Below are 19,090 nucleotides of genomic sequence, written 5' to 3'. Positions count from 1 at the left end.
CAATGTTCAGGGGGAACTTGATATGCTAGTGTCTGGTGACGTCAAGGCAGGCAGCAACATAATAATGTTGGGACACGATATACTCTAGGGACCCATTATGGAATAAAGGCTGTTGCCTGCATACGTCAGGTCTGCCAGATATCTACTTCTTTTTATGTATTATTTTATTTTAACTTTATTTAAGTCATTTAAGAACAAATTGTTTTTTACAATTACGGCCTACACCGGCCAAACCCTTGACGACGCTGGGCCAATTGTGCGCCGCCCTATGGGACTCCCAATCATGGCCGGTTGTGATACAGCCTGGAATCGAAGCAGGGTGTCTATAGTGACGCCTCAAGCACAGAGATGCAGTTCCTTAGACCGCTAAGCCACTCGGGAGCCTATGTAGGCCTACTTAATATATCATTGAACATTGGATGTATCAGAAGATGGACCCTTTAATCGCATTATTATGAGCATGGGTGGTATGAAGGTATTAGCCTATTGATTCTGATCCAGGTATTGGCAGAAAAGGAAATGTTTACCTAACTCTGAGACAAAATGGTTAACATGGAGTGGAAGCTAAAGAAGATTCTGTCCCTTTTATTGGAGCTGATTATTTAGTGCTATTTGGAAAGGCATGTTTTTCATTTACACATTTACGAATGGAGTTTTTCATTTGTTGTAGTGCATCTGAAGTTTGAGTGATGCCCTTGGGCAGCTTCATGGAACAGCAGAGGAGGATAGAGAATGCAGTCAATGGGGTCCTGGACAGGAGCTATCTATAATGAGTAGTAAAACTTGATAGCTTCTGTCAATATTATTGATACAACCAGTTATGCTATTGTATGAAGTGCATTCGGTAAGTATTCAGACCCCTTGACTTTTTCCACATTTTGTTACGTTACATACAGTCTTATTCTAAAATGTATTTTATAAAAAAAATCCTCATCAATCAACACACAATACCGAATAATGACAAAGCAAAAATAGGAGTTTCTCCCATTCTTCTCTGTAGATCCTCTCAAGCTCTGTCAGGTTGGATGGGGAGCGTTACTGCACATCTATTTTCAGGATTCTCCAGAGATGTTCGACTGGGTTCAAGTACGGGCTCTGGCTGGGTCACTCAAAGACATTCAGAGATTTTCTCCGAAGCCACTCCAGCGTTGTCTTGGCTGTGTGCTTAGGGTCGTTGTCCTGTTGGAAGATGAACCTTTGCCTCAGTCTGAGGTCCTGAGCACTCTGGAGCAGGTGTTCATCAAGGATCTCTCTGGACTTTGCTCTGTTCATCTTTTGTATTTGAAAAAAATGTAACCCCCCTTTTCTCCCCAATTTCGTGGTAGTTACAGTCTTGTCTCATCGCTGCAACTCCCGTACTGACTCGGGAGAGGCAAAAGTCGAGAGCCGTGTGTCCTCCGAAACACAACCCAACCAAGCAACACTGCTTCTTGACACAATGCCCACTTAACCCGGGAGCCAGCCGCACCAATGTGTCGGAGGAAACACCGTACACCTGGCGACCGTGTCAGCATGCACTGGGCCCGGCCCGCCACAGGAGTCGCTAGTGTGCGATGGGACAAGGACATCACTGCCGGTCAAACCCCCCCTAACCCGGACGATGCTGGGCCAATTGTGCGCCGCCCCTTGAGCCTGGACTCAAACCCAGAATCTTTAGTGGCACAGGTAGTACTGCGATGCAGTGCCTTAGACCACTCCGCCACTCAAGAGGCCCCTGCTCCATTCATCTTTGCCTCGATCCTGACTAGTCTCCCAGTCCCTGCTCTGAAAAATATCCCGACAGCATGATGCTGCCACCACCATGATTCACCGTAGGGATGGTGCCAGGTTTCCTCCAGACGTGACGCTTGGCATTCAGGCCAAAGAGTTCAATCTTGGTTTCATCAGACCAGATAATCTTGTTTCTCATGGTCTGAGAGTCTTTAGGTCCCTTTGGGAAAACTCCAAGCGGGCTGTCATGAGCTTTTTACGAATGAGTGTCTTTCGTCTGGCCACTCTACTATAAAGGCCTGATTGGTGGAGTGCTGCAGAGATGGTTGTCCTTCTGGAAGCTTCTCCCATCGCCACAGAGGAACTCTAAAGCTCTGTCAGAGTGGCCATCAGGTTCTTGGTCACCTCACTGACTAAGGCCCTTCTCTCCCGATTGCTCAGTTTGGCCGGGCGCGAGCTCTAGGAAGAGTCTTGGTGGTTCCAAACTCCTTCCATTTAAGAATGATGGAGGCCACTGTGTTCTTGGGGACCTTCAATGCTGCAGAAATGTTCTGGTAACCTTCCCCAGATCTGTGCCTCGAAACAATCCTGTCTCGGAGCTCTACGGACAATTCCTTCGTCCTCATGGCTTGGTTTTTGCTCTGACATGCACTGTCAGCTGTGTGACCTTATATAGACAGGTGTGTACCTTTCCAAATCATGTCCAATCAACTGAATTTACCACAGGTGGACTCCAAGTTGTAGAAACATACCAAGGATGGTCAATGGAAACAGGATGTAACTGAGCTCAATTTCGAGTCTCATAGTGAAGGGTCTGAATACTTACTGTTTTTTTTTTTTTTTTATAGATTTGCAAAAATTTCTCAACCCGTTTTTGCTTTGTCATTATGGGGTATTGTGTGTAGATTGCGGAGGAGTATTTTTATTTAATCAATTTTAGAATAAGGATGTAACGTAACAAAATGTGGATAAAGTCAAGGGGTCTGAATACTTTCTGAAGGCAGTGTAAATATAATGAATGTCTTTCTTGTCACGTACTGTGTTGACATGCCACATTTATCCTATCCCATACAGAGTATCCTATTTATGTTTTGAATTCAACATTAATGCATAAGCTACTATATTTGTGCCAAGTATTCAAACTTTCTTACACAGCTTCACACTATGCACTTTCCAATCAGACACAGGTGGTTTAAACTCCTGGCAGTCAGACCAGCACAAAGTAAGTTACTGTAGCTTCTCAAGTGTTCATGGCACCTGAGAACCCCCAGAATATGAGGTTTGTAACATGCCTCTATGCAAGTTGTCTCTCTTTTTCTCACAGCCACTGTCAGGGAACTCCCAACCCCCACATCACCACCTCCCAATCAGCTGGGTCTCCTGTATGTGTGTGGGTTAATCCCCACAGGAATGTGGATTTGGCTACAGGGCGGGTGCCTGCTGTGTGCCCTGTAGACCTGGCAGCTACGAAGAGGAGGCAGGAGGGCAAAAATGCAAGTCGTATCTATCATGTGTCCACGCCAGCCGCCTTCAAAAGGCTAACTGCACCGCCACAGGCGGTGTGTGGAGACTCACTGCCCAGGTGAGAATAGCTACTGTCTGATCCTCCCATTATCTCTGAAGTGTGCACCCATTCTGCCACTAATGCTGTTGTTTATATTACATGTCCTATAAGAACCAAACTGAGTGTGTTTCAGGACATGGACTGTGTACCCTGTGGAGACCCTCCTCCTGCCTATGAGCCTCTCTGTGAGTTGGCCTTTTCATCAATGCAAATTATCTCCCATAGGCAAGACTGTGCTTCAGTCCATGTAGGGTGCATCCCTATCACATGCACACTTAATGTTACTGTACCACTTCTAGATTAATTCAGGAAAATATTTCCAGGGAACATGTGAAATGTGCTTTACCGATGTCTGTCTGTTTAAACATCTTTTTGGGATTGTTTGCCCACATATCCACTATGTACCAGCCTCAAATGAAATTCTTGGAAGATCAAATCATGCCCACCATTGTTTTGTAGTAGAGTGTGAGCTAGCTGGCTGTTGAACCTCAGTATCTCTCTGTGTGTAACTTGGCAGTCAAATGGGGTTTAAAAAAGAGCACATTTCCCAGATGTTACAACCTACTGTTAGATGTTAAAAATACTCCCGGTATTGAAGCTCAGATGATTTTAGATGATTTCAAGAGCATCTGTTTTGATATTTTCCCACTCCACTCTTGTAGTTGCAATGTTAAATCCGTATGAGACATATAGGTTGTTGTATCCAGAGTGAGGGTGCTCTCCAAGTGTCTTATCTCTACAGCCTCCAGTTGTGATTGAGCGGCATTTCATTCATAGTGACGATTAAAAAACTAAAACAATGTCTAGGCCAGCACAAGTAAGTTCTTGCATATCCTGAAGGATCTTACCGTAGTTTGTACTTCCAAGCTAACCCCTTGATGATGCCCTGGGGGTATGTACTAAAGTGGTTTTGGCACAGAACAGTGTTAAGATTAGATCAGCATGTGACCTTGTTTCAATAGGTTGTCCTCTATCTGAACTGATGAGCAGGAAGGATTTGGGGAAACAGAGACAACCAGACTCGTGCTGCGTCTTTGGCTCTGAGAAGCCACTATTAAAGAGGACTTATGAGAGAGCATTCAATGCCTCACTAAAAGACAAAATATACACATGCCAAAACACACAGTAGCCTACAAACACATGTAGACACACACTGAACCCACACTCAATTGCAAATCTGACTCATCCCACACTTAAAAAGACATCTCCATGGCATACTTTGAGACAATGGGTGTCATAACTGTTCTATTATTAAAGGTATGTAGGCAGTATTGCACCTAAGGATAAACAGTGCGTGTGTATTTGCGTGTTTACTGTTTAGGCAGGAGCAGGGTGAACCCGGTGCCCCTTTCAGTCATGGTTTCGTCCAGCCCCAGGGACACGGTCCTGGCTGTGGTCATCTGTAGTGCCCTGGCCTCTGTCCTACTGGCCCCTGTGCCATCTACTGAAAGAGACAGTTGGAGAAGAAACCTCATGTTAACCCTGCCTCAATCAAAGATTCTCCCTCATCCCCCTTGTGCTGACAAAGATTGTCATCATGTGAAACAAAGTATAATGTAGATGTTATGCTGTTTTTATACCATGCCAAATATGTATTGCTATAAACACTTATTGTGGTACACTTATAGTTTTGCACTAAGGTGGTAGCTGCTAAGACGCAGAGTTCCCCAGCTTTGAGCATATTCAGGCCCATCAGGTATCACATAAAGCACAGCCGTACCATGGCACGGCCGTAACTTTTGGTATTTTGTTCTGTTGTTAGCCTTGGCTTGCAGGGGACATTTCACTGTCATTCTTGACCAATATGGACATGGAGCCAAATCCTAACTTGAGATCAGTGCATAACTTTAATTTCTGCACTTCACATGTCCCCTCGACATCAATAAAACTGCATTTTCCTGTCGTAAGGTCAAATGAAGCTGTTCCCCTATTCTCTGAGGAACCTTGCAGCACTGAGCACAGCAGTGGTTTCTTTCTCCACGTTTCTCAGAACAGCAATGGAATGGCCARATATCCTGCCTGAGAGTCACAGAGAAGACCTCTAGTGCCAGTGAGATGAACCATGACCCTTCCCAATATGACCTGGAAGTGGTAGAGGTGTCTGATGAGGAATTTACCCTAGAGCAGGGCTCTCCAACCCTGTTCCTGCTCACTCCAACCCCAGTTGTAACTGACCTGATTCAGCTTATCAACTAGCTAATTATGAGAATCAGTTGCGAAAGAATAGGGCTGGAGCGAAAACCTAAAGATCTGGGATTCACTAAACAAACTGTAGTAGGACCGTTTCTTCATGAGTATAACAGTTGATATGTTGACTGTGTCTTAATAGACTTGTGGTTATGTGACATGACAACTGCTCAACCTGACAGAGACGTGACTTGCTGGTTTCAAAAGCCATTAAAACCTGTAATTTTCTGCTTCTGTTATTTTCCTCATACAGTATATTTCATTGACATTACCAAAATGTGCGGGCCGGGTCTGATATAGTATACGTTTAAAGCTAACATCTGCAAAAGTTGAAACAGCGCCACTGGGCGCACAAGGTGTATTTGTTATTGTTTTATTGAAACGGGGCAGAGGCGCATCCTGCCTCGTGGTAAAAATAATTATAGTACATACTCTGCTGTTCTTTCACGCATGCAATGATATGCAATGATGCCTGTGTTTGTCATTTGAAGTAACGTTTTTGTTGTTGCAATATTGCGTGTTTCACCACTACGGATTCCAGCTTTAAATTTGACCAATTATCTTGGAATGTGTCTTTTCGGAATCATCTGTAACGTGTATGTAAATACATTCTAAATCTTGTAATTTAAAAGAATGAATATGACATGTTTACGTCATTGTCATGAAGGCATAACGAGCAGGGTGTCAAGTGTTACCCATTGTTTTAATGGTGTTTTTTAGTCTGAGGGAAACCCAGAGAATAGAGTAGAGCTCTTGGAGAGGCCAGCACAGTGCCAGATGCCTCTTACTGCTCCAGTGAGTCTCATTTATCTGCAGCCCCTCCAGACCCCCTGACAGACAGACAACCCACACACCTTCCATGCCCTTATCCTCCATGTCAAAACACTGGCAGCCCCACAGCTCTTTCACTTGTTTCAGGAATCCGGCTGCTGTCGGTCTGACTCATAAAAGGAGTATTCAAGAATGATTTATTCAATAGCTTAAACCCTTAGCTAGAGTAATGAAGTGATTGCCTACCACGCGAGGACACTAGCTGTTCAGATGGCAAATGACAGTAGACAACACAATATGGGGTTGACACTGGCAACATGCAGGTTTTATAAGGGTTCATTATTCACATTGGGATAAGGACGCATCACAAGTCATAAAATACAATATTATACACACTTCATTCCGTCATTCTCACTAGGACACTGCAGCGGAATTGCACTTAAATTTGTATATTAAATATCAATTTATTTCAGGCCACCATTCAGTCATTACGCACTTCCATTCTCTGCATCTGAGGCTGTTTCTCAATACATCCTTTACTACTCAGGTAATAATGCAGCCATTATGGCTTCCATCATATTACTATCGCCTATCCAGAAAGGGATAGTGTGTCAAAAGAGGCTTTTTCAAAGTATTGAGATGCAAGTCTCCAGATGTGAAGATTAAATAAGGACACTGAGGGATAGGTATGTGTGTGTGGGACGGGTGAATCTCAAAAGTCCTTCCTTAATTCCTTGTGTCCTCTTCTTGCCTGCTTAAACAAGTCAGAGGGAAGTGGAGACAGAGGACGTAAGCATTCGAGGAAGGACCTTTGACATTCGCTTTGTGTGTAGGATGAGGTAAGTGGAGAGGGGCACTGCCCCTAATTTCCGGTGGTAATTCGCTGTAGGTAAAATACAAAAGTAGGATTCGCTCATGAGGAATCATCGCAGCAGGTTACAGAGTCTGTGTCCAGGTCAACTACTAGAGCGTCCACTAATTCTTCAATGGTAGGGGACCTCTGAAGCATGCCTACAAACCATGGAACAGGCCAGGAGAGAGGGAGAGATTTAGATACAAAGAACTTACAAGGACTTCTATGAAGAACCTTTTTAACTTGTTTGGAGGATAGAAAATCTTAATTCTTTTGTGTTCTTTATCTATTGTTTTAACTCTGAGTATTTGTGTTTGGTTCATTCATATTACAGAAATTAAACTAGATGTAATCATGTTAAATTGGCCTGTAATACACCATTGATTAGCTGTGCTTGTTCTGTATTGTAACACATCTCAGCTTGGGCTATACTCATGTCATGCTGACAGCTACTAAGAGGTTCATTCCCCATGATGCATGTCAACACTCTCAGAATCTGATCGAGTAACCACGACAATTGAAAATGAAAGCGCTGCCATATACAGTGGCAAGAAAAGGTATGTGAACCCTTTGGAATTTCCTGGATGTCTGCATTAATTGGTCATCAAATTTGTTCTGATCTTCATCTAAGTCACAACAATAGACAAACATAGTGTGCTTAAACTAATAACACACATATTATTGTATTTTTCTTGTCTATATTGAATACATCATTTAAACATTCACAGAGTAGGTTGGGAAAAGTATGTGAACCCCTAGGCTAATGACTTCTCCAAAAGCTAATTGGAGTCAGGAGTCAGCTAACCTGGAGTCCAATCAATGAGACGATATTGGAGATGTTGGTTAGAGCTGCCTTGCCCTATAAAAACCCTCACAAAATGAGTTTGCTATTCACAAGAGGCATTGTCTGATGTGAACCATGCCTCGAACAAATGACATCTCAGAAGACCTAACATTAAGAATTGTTGACTTGCATAAAGCTGGAAAGGGTTACAAAAGTATCTCTAAAAGCCTTGATGTTCATCAGTCCATGGTAAGATAAATTGTCTATAAATGGAGAAAGTTCAGCACTGTTGCTACTCTCTCTAGGAGTGGCTGTCCTGCAAAGATGACTGCAAGAGCACAGCGCAGAATGCTCAATGAGGTTGTCACGAATCCCGCCGAGGATGGTGCCTCTTCCTGTTCGGGCGGCGCTCGGCGGTCGTCGTCACCGGCCTACTAGCTGCCATCGATTCTTTTTTCTTTTTGTTTCTGTTAGTTTGGGCTGATTGGGTGCACCTGTTTTGAGTTTAAGTTTGGTGGGTAGGCTATTTAAGGGCAGGTAGCCCGCTGGCTGTTGTGCGGGCTTGTATTCTGTTATGTTGGTGTTGGATTTGTATGTGATTTTGTTATTTTCTCGAACAGTTTAGTCCGATGTTTTTGGACTCATCTTTTCATGCGCCGTGTGTTTTAGGGCATGATCGTTTCCCTGTGTATTTGGAAAATTAAATCCACGTTTCTGGAAACCTGCTCTCTGCGCTTGACTTCATCCACCCAGTTCTCCTAGCAGCTCTGACAGAAGCCCGCACCATCATATGGAGTCAGCAGGAGCAGCGACCACCCCTCTCCCAACTATGGAGGAGCGTGTCCATCATCATACCGCTGTCCTTCATCGTATCGGGTCAGCGATGGACAGATGATGGAGAGGATGGAACGATGGGAGAGAGTGGTCTCCCGACGGCCCCTTCAGCTCCCCTGCAGACGACACAACCCACTCCTACAGGGTCATCGGCTGGGACCAGCATTTGCGTCTCACCCCCGAGGGTGTACGATGGAGCAGCGGCTGGTTGCCAGGGATTTCTGCTCCAGCTTGAGCTTTATCTGGCTACCGTGCGTCCGACTCCCTCGGGTGAGGAGAGTGTAAGCCTCCTTGTCTCCTGTTTGTCGGGAGGCCCTGGACTGGGCCAACGCAGTCTGGAACAGCCAGACTCGGCTCGGGACCATTACGCGGAGTTCACCCGCCGGTTTCGGGCTGTGTTCGACCACCCACCAGAGGGCCGAGGCGGCGGTGAGCGTCTGTTCCACCTCAGACAGGAGACGAGGAGCGCCCAGGAGTTCGCTTTAGAGTTCCGGACCTTGGCTGCTGGTGCGGGTGGAATGACAGGGCCTTAATAGACCATTACCGTTGCAGCCTCCGGGAGGACGTCCGTCGGAGCTAGCTTGTCGGGACACACACTCTCCCTCGATGAACTGATAGACATGTCGATCCGACTAGATAACTTGCTAGCTGCCCGCGGGCGTTCAGAGGGGTCCTGTCCATTCCCACTCCCAGCCCTCCCGCGCTCCAACTCCGATGGAGTTGGGAGGAGCTGCATCTAGGGACCAGAGGAGGTGGCTCCTCTTGCCACTACTGTGGCCGGAGAGGACACACTTCGGACCGGTGCTGGAGGAGTCCATCTGGGAGTCGAGATGGCAGGCGGAATACTCCTCGGCCACCCAGGTGAGTAGGCACAAGACTCACCCAGAGCTCCCTGTTGGTCACATGTTTTTGGTTATTTTTTTCCCTGCGTTTTTCCCCTCTCTTCAGCATAAGGCGCTAGTCGATTCAGGCGCAGCTGGGAGTTTTATGGATCGCGGACTCGCCCGTAAGTTGGGTATTCCGCTGGTGCAGATAGACCCACCTTTTCCCGTGCACTCCTAGATAGCCGACCGTTAGGATCAGGGTTGGTCAGGGAGGCCACGATTCCGCTGGACATGGTAACCCAGGGGGATCATAGGAGCAGATCAGCTTTTACCTTATCGATTCACCTGGGTTTCCAGTGGTTTTGGGGGTTCCCTGGCTGCATTCACAATCCTCATTTCCTGGCGACAGGGAGCTCTTCAGGGTGGTCAGATGAGTGTTCAGGTAGGTGTGTGGGAGTTTCCATCGGTGCCACATCGGTGGAGAGTCCAGACAGGTTTCCACTGTGCGCATTCCCCAGAATATGCCGATTTGGCTATCGCTTTTAGTAAGAAGGAAGGGACTAAATTACCACTCATCGACGGTGGGATTGCGTGATAAACCTCCAGGAGAACGCTGCACTTCCAGGAGTCACGTGTACCCATTGTCACAGGAGGAGACGTTGGCTATGGAGACATATGTCACGGAAGCTCTGGGACAAGGTTCATTCGGCCCTCCATGTCACCCGTCTCCTCGAGTTTCTTTTTTGTGAGAAAAAAGGAGGAGGTCTGCGTCCGTGCATTGATTATCGAGGTCTAATTCAATCACAGTGGGATTTAGTTATCCACTACCTCTCATCGCTACGGCGATGGAATCATTCCACGGAGCACGTTTTTTCACAAAACTGGACCTCAGGAGCGCGTATAATCTGGTGCGTATTCGGGGAGGAGACGAGTGGAAAACAGCGTTTAGTACCACATCAGGCCACTATGAGTACCTCGTCATCGCGTATGGGTTGAAGAATGCTCCAGCCGTCTTCCAATCCTTTGTAGATGAGATTCTCAGGGACTTGCAGGGGAGGGTGTGGTAGTATATATTGATGCATCTTGATCTATTCTGCCACACGCGCGCGGCATGTCTCCTGGTGCGCAGGGTGCTTAGGCGACTGCTGGAGCATGACCTGTACGTCAAGGCTGAGAATGTGTGTTCTCCAAACCAGCCGTTTCCTTCCTGGGTTATCGCATTTCACACTCGGGGTGTGAGTGGAGTGTGACCGCGTTAACGCCGTGCGTAATTGGCCGACTCCAACCACGGTAAAGGAGGTGCAGCGGTTTTTAGGTTTGCCAATTACTACCGGAGTGTTTATCCGGGGTTTTGGCCAGTGGCGGCACCCATTACCTCACTGCTGAAGGGGGCCCAGTGCGTCTACGGTGGTCGGCCGAGGCAGATGGAGCCTTCAACCAGTTGAAGGCAAGGTTTACTGAGGCTCCAGTGTTGGCGCATCCGGACCTTCGTTAGCGTTCATAGTGGAGGTGGATGCGTCCGAGGCTGGTGTTGGAGCGTGCTATCACAGCGCTCGGCCACACACCGAAGCTCCGTCCTGTGCTTTCTTTTCTAAGAAACTGGAGCGGCGGAGCGGAACTATGATGGGGGGACCGGGAGTTCTAGCTATGGTAAAAGCCCTGAAGGTGTGGAGCCACTGGCTTGAGGGGGCTAAATACCCTTTTCTCATCTGGACTGACCACCTGCAATCTGGAGTATATCCGAGAGGCGAAGAGACTGAATCCGCGTCAAGCTAGGTGGGCCATGTTCTTTACTCGTTTTAGATTTACGATCTCTTACCGACAGGTTCCTCCACTAAGGCCGACGCGCTGTCTCGTCTTCTATGAACACGGATGACCGGCCATCGATCCGACTCCATTCTCCAGCCTCGTGTCTGGTGGCCCGGTAGTATGGAGTTGGACGCGGACATCGAGCGGGCGTTGAGGGTAGAACTGTGCCGTCTCAGTGTCCTACTGGCCTGAGGTACGTACCGTTTGGTGTTGTGATCGTTGATTCGGTGGGCTCATAACTACCTTCTTCGGGTCATCAGGGATTGAGAGGACAGTCGGGGTCTTAGGGGAATACTGGTGGCCCACCTTGGCTAAGGACGTGAGACTCTATGTCTCTTCCTGCTCGGTATGCGCACAGAGTAAGGCTCCTAGGCACCTGCCTAGAGGGAAGTTACAACCCCTCCGTTCAACAACGGCCATGGTTCATTTATCGGTAGATTCTGACTGATCTTCCCCGTTCAGCGGGGAACACTACCTTTTGGTCGTTGTGGATCGGTTTTCTAAGTCCTGTCGTCTCCTTCCATTGCCTGGTCTCCCTACGGCCTACAGACTGGCGGGCTCTATTTACCCACGTCTTCCGGCACTACGGGTGCCGGAGGACATCGTATCTGATCGAGGTCCCCAGTTCACGTCCCGGGTATGGAGGGCGTTTATGGAGCGTCTGGGGTCTCGGTCAGCCTTACCTCTGGGTATCACCGAAAGTAATGGGCAGGTGGAAAAGAGTGAACCAGGAGGTGGTAGGTTTCTGAGGTCGTATTGCCAGGAGACCGCCAGGAGAATGGGCAAGGTACGTCCCGTGGGCAGAGTTGGCCCAGACTCACTCCGCCACTCTCAACTACATGTCGCCATTTGAATGCGTATTGGGGTACCAGCCGGTCCTGGCTCAGTGGCATCAGAGCCGACCGAAGCTCCTGCGGTGGAGGAGTGGGTACAGCGCTCTAAAGAGACCTGGCGGGCAGTCCAGGCCTCTCTCAGGCAGGCAGTGAGCGGCAGAAGAGGAGCGCTGACCGCACCGCAGTGAGGCCCTGTGTTCGCACCAGGGGCAGGGTCTGGCTCTCGACCCGAAACCTGCACTCCGCTGCCCTGCCGGAAGCTGGGGCCGCAGTGTGTGGGGCCATTTAAAGTCCTGAGGAGGATAAACGAGGTGTGTTTATAGATTACAACTCCCTTCTTACTATCGATTTTAACCTCGTTTCATGTGTCTCTCCTCAGGCCGGTGGTAGCTGGTCCTTCAGGAAGGTGAGGTACCGGAGGTCCCTCCGCCCCCTCTGGATATCGAGGTCCCCGGCGTACGCTGTAACAAGCTATTCTGGACTCGAGACGCCGGGTGAGGGCCTGCAGTACCTCGTTGACTGGAGGGTACGGTCCGGAGGAGAGGTGCTGGGTACCGGGGAGAGACATTTTAGATCTTCCCTCTGGGCTGATTTCCACCGTCGCCACGGATACGATTGTCCTGCGCCTCGCCCTCCGGGTCGTCCTCCGAGGCCGGGGTCGGCGGCGCTGGCGGAGCCGCGCGTCAGAGGGGGGTACTGTCACGAATCCCGCCGAGGATGGTGCCTCTTCCTGTTCGGGCGGCGCTCGGCGGTCGTCGTCACCGCGCCTACTAGTGCCATCGATTCTTTTTTTTGTTTCTGTTAGTTTGGGCTGATTGGGTGCACCTGTTTTTGAGTTTAGTTTGGTGGGTAGGCTTTAAGGGCAGGTAGCCGCTGGCTGTTGTGCGGGCTTGTATTCTGTTATGTTGGTGTTGGTTTGTATGTGGATTTTGTTATTTTCTCGGACAGTTTAGTCCGATGTTTTGGACTCATCTTTTCATGCGCCCGTGTGTTTTAGGGCATGATCGTTTTCCCTGTGTATTTTGGAAAATTAAATCCAGTTTCTGGAAACCTGCTCTCTGCGCTTGACTTCATCCACCCAGTTCTCCTAGCAGCTCTGACAGAGGTTAAGAAGAATCCTAGAGTGTCAGCTAAGACTTACGGAAATCTATGGAATGCTACATCTTGTTGACGTGTCTAGATACGTAAGACACCAAACAAGAATGTTGTTCATGGGAGGTCACCACAGAAGAAGCCACTGCTGTCCCCAAAAAAACATTGCTGCACGTCTGAAGTTTGCAAAAGTGCATCTGGACGTTCCAGCGCTCTATTCTATATTCTGTGGAAGATGAAACTACAGTTGAGTTGTTTGGAAGAACACATTTAAGAATGTGAAATGTCAGAATAATATTAGAGAGAATGGTTTATTTCAGCTTTTATTTCTTTTCATCACATTCCAGTGGGTCAGAAGTTTCACATACACAAATCATTAGTATTTGGTAGCATTGCCTTTAAATTGTTTAACTTGGTCAAAAGTTTTGGTTAGCCTTCCACAAGCTTCCACAACAAGTTGGGTGAATTTTGGCCCATTCCTCCTGACAGAGCTGGTGTAACTGAGTCAGGTTTGTAGGTCTCCTTGCTCAACACGCTTTTTCAATTCTGCACACAAATTCTCTATAGGATTAAGGTCAGGGCTTTGTGATGACTACTCCAATACCTGACTTTGTTGTCCTTAAGCCATTTTGCCACAACTTTGGAAGTATGCTTGGGCATTGTCCATTTGGAAGACCCATTTGCGGCCAAACTTCCTGACTGATGTCTTGAGATGTTGCTTCAAAATATCCACATATTTTTCCTGCTCATGATGCATCTATTTTGTGAAGTGCACCAGTCCTCTGCAGCAAAGCACCCCACAACATGATGCTGCACCCCCGTGCTACACGGTTGGGATGGTGTTCTTCGCTTGCAAGCATCCCCTTCTTTCCTACAACATAACGATGGTCATTATGGCCAAACAGTTCTATTTTTGTTTCATCAGACCAGAGGACATTTCTCCAAAAAGTAAGATCTTTGTCCCCATGTGCAGTTGCAAACCATAGTCTGGCTTTTTTTATGGCGTTTTTGGAGCAGTGACTTCTTCCTTGCTGAGTGGCCTTTCAGGTTATGTCGATATAGGACTCGTTTTACTGTGGATATAGATACTTTTATACCTGTTTCCTCCAGCWTCTTCACAAGGTCCTTTGCTGTTGTTCCTGGATTGATTAGCACTTTTCGCACCAAAGTACATTAATCTCTAGGAGACAGAATGCGTCTCTTTCCTGAGCGGTATGATGGCTGTGTGGTCCCATGGTGTTTATAGTTGTGTACTATTGTTTGTACAGATGAACGTGGTACCTTCAGGCGTTTGGAAATTGCTCCCAAGGATGAACCAGACTTGTGGAGGTCTACAATTTTTTGTCAAGAAAAGAGGCACTGAGTTTGAAGATAGACCTTGAAATACATCCACAGGTACACCTCCAATTGACTCAAATGATGTCAATTAGCCTATCAGAAAGCTTCTAAAGCCATGATATCCTTTTCTGGAATTTTCCAAGCTGGTTAAAGGCACAGTCAACTTAGTGTATGTAAACTTCTGACCCACTGGAATTGTGATAGTGAATTATAAGTMAAATAATCTGTCTGTAAACAATTGTTGGAAAAATTACTTGTGTCATGCACACAGTAGATGTCCTAACCGACTTGCCAAAACTATAGTTTGTTAACAAGAAATTTGTGGAGTGGTTGGAAAACAAGTTTTAATGACTCCAACCTAAGTGTATGTAAACGTCCGACTTGAATTGTATATAACTTTCAAAATACAGAAATCATACTGGCTGTATTTCTGTATTTTGAAAGTTCTACATCTTGAAAACTTGATTGTTGACATGAAAAACACACGTTAAAGCTTCCTGTTTTGAGATTTACAGTGGTTTCAGGATAACCTGGGAGGCATCAGAGAGTAGCACAGTAGCAGCCCTTACCTGTATCCAACCACAGGGCAAAGCAACTGCCATCATCATACATACCCCTATAATTAAGATTTTGAAGTATCCGAGGCCTGCGCCTCATCCATATGCACTAGCAAAATAAACTTCAAGCGCTATGCATTGATGGCAATGCCAAAATTAAATCAGTTGATCATACTATACATATAGGAGTGGTGACCTCGGGAAGGAACTAATGATTGTAAATGCAAAACCCAGCTTATCACCATAGGAGGGCAAAGAGTGTGCAAGAACCCTAAGTAGTAAGGAAAAGGAGGAAGGTAGCTGGCAAAGAAAAGGGTGAGTTTGAGTGAGCTCCTTACCTTGCACCATAAGCATAGGCTCCTTACTGCCATGAGCTAGCATCGCCCTGCAATAGTGCTCTCCCATCTCCCTGTGGGGGAGATTAAGTGGAGGGGGTGAGTAGGCAGAGATTGAGAGACAGGTAGAGAAGGAGAGGGAGAGAGGGCTTGAAAGAAGAAAAGTGGAAAGCGAGAGGATTGGGGTTTATGCCAGACAGATGAGGATATGGCTGCCTCTGTGAATACTGTACTGGCTTAGTGTGCATGGGGGTTGAGCTGTGCTTTCACTGCAACTGACAGGGAACTGTAGTCTGCCACTCTACAAGCCCCCATGATGAAAAGAGCAGAGACAAAATGTATTCTAAGAAAGTCAAAACACTCCAGGCAAAACAATCCTGCATTTCTAAACACAAATCCCCTGATGTCCAATAAAGGAAATTACAGTGATATAGTATATGTGGGTGTGAGTATATGTGGGTTGTTACTGTCATGTACAGACTAGTGTGAGTGAATCCATTTATGAGGTAGTAGAGATTTCTTTAAAGTCAAATAGCAGAGACCTCACATGGCAGACCAGACATATAAGACTTTTGAGAAAATAGAACATCTGCTTTTACAACATGGACAGGTGAATTTCTCTTTTTGGAAGCACTGCCTCCACACCATGGAGGCTACAGCAAGCGACATGAGGTAGGAGTAGTACTTCACACTGTAGCCAATGAGGTGATTGAATCTCAGCTGCCAGGCCTTGAGACAGAGTACCAGTTACAACTAAAGACACTTATTTTCACTATATTGGAAAATGTATATTTTTTTAACTCTCCTAGGCACCTTCTCAAATATGGCTTACACAAAGGAAAGTATTTCACCCAAAATTGGCTACAGAACATACAGTGCATTCGGAAAGTATTCAGACCCCTTCCCTTTTTCTACATTTTGTTACGTTACAGCCTTATTTTAAAATGTATTAAATACATGTTTTTCCTAAACAATCTACACACAATACCCTATAATGACAAATCGAAAGCAGGTTTTTAGAAATGTTTGCAAATGTATAAAAAAAACAAAAAAACAGAAATACCTTATTTACATAAGTATTCAGACCTTTTGCTATGAGACTCGAAATGAAGCTCAGGTGCATCCTGTTTCCATTGATCATCCTTGAGATGTTTCTACAACTTGATTCGATTCCACCTGTGGTAAATTCAATTGATTGGACAGGCACAAACCAGTTTATGTAAGGTCCCACAGTTGACAGTGCATGCCAGAGCAAAAACCAAGCCATGAGGTCGAAGGAAATGTCCGTAGATCTCAGAGACAGGATTGTGTAGAGGCACAGATCTGGGGGAGGGTACCAAAAATGTCTGCAGCATTGAAGGTCCACATGAACACAGTGGCCTCCATCATTCTTAAATGGAAGAAGTTTGGAACCACCAAGACTCAACCTAGAGCTGGCCAGCTGGCCAAACTGAGCAATCGGGGGAAAAGGGCCTTAGTCAAAGAGGTGACCAAGAACCTAATGGTCACTCTGACAGAGCTCTAGAGTTTCTCTGTGGAGATGGGAGAACCAAACTGAGCAATCGGGGGAAAAGGGCCTTAGTCAAAGAGGTGACCAAGAACCTAATGGTCACTCTGACAGAGCTCTAGAGTTTCTCTGTGCAGATGGGAGAACCTTCCAGAAGGACAACCATCTCTGCAGCACTCCACCAATCAGGCCTTTATGGTAGAGTGGCCAGACAGAAGCCACTCCTCAGTAAAAGGCACATGATAGCTGCTTGGAGTTATCCAAAAGGCACCTAAAGGACCCAGACCATGAGAAACAAGATTCTCTGGTCTGATGAAACCAAGATTGAACTATTTGGCCTGAATACCAAGTGTCATGTCTGGATGAAACCTGGCACCATCCCTACGGTGAAGGATGGTAGTGGTAGCATCATGCTGTGGGGATGTTTTTCAGGGGCAGAGACTGGAAGACTAATCATGATCGAGGCAAAGAATGACAGAACAAAGTACAGAGAGATCCTTGATGAAAATCTAGTCCAGAGCGCTCAAGACCTCAGACTGGGGCGAAGGTTCACCTTCCAACAGGACAACGACTCTAAGCACACAGCTAAGACAACGCAGGAGTGGCTTAGGACAAGTTTCTGAATGTCATTGAGTGGCCCAGCCAGAGCCCAGACTTGAACTCGATCGAACATCTCTGGAGAGACCTGAAAATAGCTGTGCAGCGACGCTCCCCATCCAACCTGACAGAGCTTGAGAGGATCTGCAGAGAAGATTGAGAGAAATTCCCCAAACACAGGAGTGCCAAGCTTGAAAAGTCATACCCAAGAAGACTCAAGGCTGTAATCGCTGCCAAAATTGCTTCAACAAAGTACTGAGTGGAGCAGCGGTCTTTAAAAAAAACAGGTTTTAACCAGGTAGGCAAGTTGAGAACAAGTTCTCATTTACAATTGCGACCTGGCCAAGATAAAGCAAAGCAGTTCGACACATACAACAACACAGAGTTACACATGGAGTAAAACAAACATACAGTCAATAATACAGTAGAATAATTAATCTATATACAATGTGAGCAAATGAGGTGAGATAAGGGAGGTAGAGGCAAAAAAAGGCCATGGTGGCAAGGTAAAAACAATATAGCAAGTAAAACACTGGAATGGTAAATTTGCAGTGGAAGAATATGTAAAGTAGAAATAGAAATAATGGGGTGCAAAGGAGCAAAATAAATAAATACAGTAGGGGAAGAGGTAGTTGTTTGGGGTAATTTATAGATMGGCAATGTACAGGTGCAGTAATCTGTGAGCTGCTCTGACAGCTGGTGCTTAAAGCTAGTGAGGGAGATAAGTGTTTCCAGTTTCAGAGATTTTTGTTGTTCGTTCCAGTCACTGGCAGCAGAGAACTGGAAGGAGAGGCGGCCAAAGTAGGAATTTTCTTTGGGGGTGACCAGAGAGATATACCTGCTGGAGCGCGTGCTACAGGTGGGTGTTGCTATGGTGACCAGCGAGCTGAGATAAGGAGGGACTTTACCTAGCAGGGTCTTGTAGATGACCTGGAGCCAGTGGGTTTGGCGACGAGTATGAAGCGAGGGTCAGCCAACGAGCCAATGACAGGTCGCAGTGGTGGGTAGTATATCAAATCAAATCAAATGTATTTATATAGCCCTTCTTACATCAGCTGATATCTCAAAGTGCTGTACAGAAACCCAGCCTAAAACCCCAAACAGCAAGCAATGCAGGTGTAGAAGCACGGTGGCTAGGAAAAACTCCCTAGAAAGGCCAAAACCTAGGAAGAAACCAAGAGAGGAACCATGCTATAAGGGGTGGCCAGTCCTCTTCTGGCTGTGCCGGGTGGAGATTATAACAGAACATGGCCAAGATGTTCAAATTTTCATAAATGACCAGCATGGTCAAATAATAATAATCACAGTAGTTGTCGAGGGTGCAGCAAGTCAGCACCTCAGGAGTAAATGTCAGTTGGCTTTTCATGGCCGATCATTAAGAGTATCTGTACCACTCCTGCTGTCTCTAGAGAGTTGAAAACAGCAGGTCTGGGCAGGTAGCACGTCCGGTGAACAGGTCAGGGTTCCATAGCCGCAGGCAGAACAGTTGAAACTG

The 19,090-nt window shown here is 46.5% G+C and overlaps 1 pseudogene; it reads right to left on the bottom strand.

Moving 5' to 3' along the window:
• Positions 1 to 6,537: 6,537 nt before the first annotated feature.
• LOC111950201 (mitochondrial intermediate peptidase-like) overlaps positions 6,538 to 19,090 on the bottom strand; it is a 26,462-nt pseudogene continuing 13,909 nt past the window's right edge.

Source organism: Salvelinus sp. IW2-2015, linkage group LG23 (assembly GCF_002910315.2).
Source record: "Salvelinus sp. IW2-2015 linkage group LG23, ASM291031v2, whole genome shotgun sequence".
NCBI classification, from domain to species: Eukaryota; Metazoa; Chordata; class Actinopteri; order Salmoniformes; family Salmonidae; genus Salvelinus; species Salvelinus sp. IW2-2015.
This window is presented reverse-complemented; position numbering and strand designations above follow the sequence as displayed.